The sequence below is a fragment of the Zingiber officinale genome, unplaced genomic scaffold, assembly GCF_018446385.1.
Source record: "Zingiber officinale cultivar Zhangliang unplaced genomic scaffold, Zo_v1.1 ctg68, whole genome shotgun sequence".
NCBI classification, from domain to species: Eukaryota; Viridiplantae; Streptophyta; class Magnoliopsida; order Zingiberales; family Zingiberaceae; genus Zingiber; species Zingiber officinale.
This window is the reverse complement of record NW_024589964.1, coordinates 28,408-32,694: the sequence shown is the minus strand read 5'-3', so window position 1 is coordinate 32,694 and position 4,287 is coordinate 28,408. Positions and strand designations below refer to the sequence as shown.

The 4,287-nt window shown below is 45.2% G+C and overlaps 1 pseudogene; it reads right to left on the bottom strand.

Annotated features, from left to right (window-relative positions):
- Window positions 1-1,691: 1,691 nt before the first annotated feature.
- On the bottom strand, window positions 1,692-2,432 carry LOC122037610 (annotated as a pseudogene).
- Between the last annotated feature and the right edge of the window lie 1,855 nt (window positions 2,433-4,287).

Genomic DNA, 4,287 nt, shown 5'->3' with positions numbered 1-4,287 from the left:
CTCACTCTATCTTCTTTTGGGCTTGGTGAGATAGGAATGGGTGACAACATAGCTATTCTTTCAATGTTCTGGGGATTGGGCACTGAAGCCCTAAAGCAAGGGACAGGAGCGGTATGAAGGCAGGAAAAAGACACTTTTTGAGATACTTCAAACTGATGAACTGGGACTCATTCCTGTAGCATAATGGCTATTCTCCTCTTCAAAGCCTTGAGCTATTCTCGTTCTAACGACAGAAGCTGATTCGACTTGAGGCTCTGCGAGACCTTTCCTTCATCAATTAACTGGGTATGAGAACTCATACCAAAGAAAATAGTAGGCATTCCAAATCCGCATCTGTTGTCAGAATTGCTACTATACTATAAGCTATAAGGGAGGAGCTCAAAGCCGGTTCATCCAAGAGGATTTTGTATAAGAGAACTGTCTTGCTGGGTGGAATATCTTTGAAGGATATCTTTCCCCACTTTCTTTCTTTCACTACGCCCAAAAACTCTTGAACTACTTGAAACAAGGAAGGCAGGGGGTGGTATCATATAGTTGAGAAGGGCTGCATGACGGAGCGAAGCCGAGCTGACTATACTCTTTCTTATCGTAATATAGTATAGAAAGTCTCGAAAGAGACCTCTTGTTTCCGCTATTCGCTACAAACCCTCTATCTTCTTACTCATGAGAACTTGAATTCGTCGAGTTGGAGTTAGCGCATTTGATTGACTTGAATAGCCGACCTTCCCAACCAATCAATCCGCCGAATCTTTCTAACCAACCCCGAATCTTTCTTCGTCCATTACCGAAAGGCAGTGGCATTCAACTCAAGGCGTCCTGGACTGTATAGTTGTCCTTTCTCTTTTGAGTCTAAGCTAAATAAATATGAATTTCTTAGCTATATCAATAGAGAAATGAAAAAAATGTCCAATCCCCACCTTCAGCGGGTTCGATGGGTAAACTACCCTAACTCATTGAAGTGTACTCACCACCTCTGTCAGATCGTAGAAGTGAGTCGAATGGCGATGGGATTTCCCTCCATTCGAAAGAGTACGCGAGATAGCCCTAAAGAAGCAGCAGTTGTTCTTCCCGTTCTCGCCTCAAGCAAAGCAAGCTCTAGTGGTAGGGTTCCAGGTCATACTTGAGTCTTTTTCATCGACATAGTCAGAATCAATGGATGTTGCAAAGGCAAAACGAAGGACCTTAGTCAGCTAGAAAGCTCTACCCAAAACTCTGACTCCTTTGTATTGAGCCTATCGACCGCTCCCCTTAAACCTATTTCTTGCTTGGTCTTATTCAAGATCGAGTTGATATAGTTGTCTTATGCCGGATATGATTTATATATATATTTATATTTTTCAAGCTGTCTACCAAGCTCTGCCTACCGAAGTCAAGGTTCTGAAAGAATTAGAGTCCTATCAGTACCGATTGTTCGGTCAAGTAAGACAGCTCGCCAGCTCCCTCGTGAGTGGGATCCATTGGTCTCTCTCATCTTGAAGTTCCTCTTTCTTAAGGCTTCATCGATGTCAAAGAACCCGAGCGAGCAGGGATTGATGTTAAGTCGAAATTGACTCAATAGAGAACCGAGACTGGTGAGAGTTCATTTACTAACGTAACCTGCTCACGAGAAAGAGTGTTTTCCCCGAGAAAAAGACCTGCCTTACACTAAAAGTTCACGCGCTTCTTTATTCAAAACAAAAACGAATTCTGAGATGAACCCACATATAAAAGTGGGCAGGTCTGCTCTTGTGTTCGTACATTTCTTAATTCTTGCAATACAAATAACACTTCCACTATACTAGTGATGGAGGGGATTCGCGCCGGATGGAACAAGGCGCTTCGAACCATATACGGATGTTGCTGGAATGCCTCGGAACAGAATTCTGCTGCTTGCTGGGCCCTGATGGTGGAACTGGCAGGGGGGAAGAAAGCGGCCCCCTTCCGCGACAGAGCTGCGGGAACCACTGGATTCATCCTTCGAAAATCCCGGACTGCGAAGGCGCCGCCCAGAGACGACGCGACAAGAAAAATCAAAAGCAGCATCGCTGCCCCGCGGATTCTTGCGCCGTCCATCACTGCAAAACAGATTGAGCTGCGGGCATCAAGGGACCGAGATTATATACTGCAGCAGAAGCGGAATCGAAGGGTTGGTTGGAAGGTAAGGATAGCATGATTGCCTGTTTGCGGGTCCTTTGGATCATGGGCCACAGCTACTTGGGTTTAGACTAGACCGCTGAACATCATTTGGTCAGGCCGAGGCAGGCCTTTTGATGGCTGTCATTTTCTGGGCTATTTGGATGGACTCGGATCCTTTCATGTAGAAGAGTCTTTGATGGGCTCGGATCCTTCCTTTTCATGATTTCATGTGAGGCCTTTGGCGGGCTTTGAATTTGGATAGATCCTGCGGGCCTTCTTGCATGGACTTGAGCCTGCTTTGATGATGGGTAGGCTTGTTGTGCTTTGGCCCTTCTGTGGGCTTTCATCGAGGAAAGCAGGCTTGACAGGCCCGGAGATAAATAGTCTCGTAAAAAACTCTGACTTATGTAAGTATAATATATAATAATTGTAAATTGTTTACCTCTTTTAATTATGAAACAAATCTCTATCCACAAATTTAAGATAAAGTCAAATCAAATATAATGCCCCTACCCGTATAAGAGAAGATTCATGAAAAGAGTCAGACAACAGTCCCCCTTGTTAGTAGCTAGCTATTATTTGATAGTATATGAGTAGAACTGAAATTCTAAGCGCTCCTAGCTCAAAAACCACACAAAGACAAACACATGGAGGAAGAGTCCAACTCATAAATCATAGACTAACCAAAGAAAGCACATGGGGATATGGGACGCGTGTCTAGTTCTCATTGGAAAGGAATCAGCGGAATATTCCTTCTGTCTCCCGCCTGACACAGTTTGACACGCGGTGATACCTGATTGGCTCCAAATCGTTAGTTGTAGATCAAATATCAAGAGAACAAGCACGCGGGAAAGCGTCTGATCAGATCAATGGGGTTCAGCCAAACATCTTTTTTCTAAGCTAGGACGGAGCTGGCGAGTGAGGATTGGCCGAGGGGAGTTCCATCATGTAGCTGGGTACAAATAAGCCAGTAAAAGACAAGTAGAAGCCAGTGAACGAGGAGTAGTAAGGGTACGACGAAGCCAGTGGGGTACGTAAACGAGGACGGATCACATGCTTTTGTACTGGTCAGCTTTGAGCTCTCGAGTGAGGATTGCTCTATCTCTTGCTTTGGAAAACCCTGCCTTATTATTAAAAGGGGAGTTGTCTCTGATGTGCGCTCTATTATTGGCTCCTATTCTTGAGGGAGTGAGCTATTGTACAAGGAAGCGTAGTACACATTTTCAAACTTAAAGCGAGATCTTGCAACCACACCCTTTGGAGCACGCAACAAAGCTTTTTTTCCTTTCCCATTGAAGTATGCAGCGAGGAATCGAAGAGACCCGAAAAAATTCTGTGATTCAATCCCTTCGTTAGTTTACCAACTGTAACTGACTGTCACGTCCAACGAGAGCCTGAGCATCCCACTATTCGTTCTTCTCGTAGGAGGCATTCTACTAGCAAAGAAGACTCCTATAAGTGGTAGTACCTAGTTGGGGCTTTGTGGTATAATTCTTTGCCGAAAGAGGTCTTCGCCGACCCAACTACTTTCCGATGTGATTGACAAGCAGCGGGGCATGGAACGGAGTTTAATTCATCGCGACAGGAGTTCACCAAGTCTAAGAATAAGAATGGGCCGGTCATTCAACGAGAAGGGGGGGCTTCACCTGATCGCTCTGAATCCGCTGATCAGGAAGAGGTTTTTTCTTTAGATAAAGCAGAAGCCCCTTCCTGGCCTCTTTGACAGTAGCTAGTCTGAATTCGTAACCCGCCATCTTTGGGGCAGGAGTCGTCAGATCTTGCCCAGGCAAAGGAGCGATCGACACTCGCTCGCAAGTTTGTAGTGGTAAGCGCAAGGACAAGTTGATTCAGAAAGGGGAAGAGGAGTAGCCTAGCCTAGTTCTTCTTTCTTTTCCTGAGCGGTATAGTACGGCATGTGGGAAATTACAATCAGAGAGAAGTAACGATACGAGAGATCCGCAGGAAATAGCGAAGTAGATTCATTCTCTATCTATCTATCTCTTTCCTTAGCTGAGAGAGAGGGAGTGAACTCTCGACATGCGGGCATATCGAGTATGTTCGTTCAACCCTAACACAAGACAATTACAGGGAGGACGTACGTGTTCTCGGGCGAGTGCGGATGTAGTCTCGGTTAATATACAAGATCATCAACGTGTACAGTAATAGGATGCG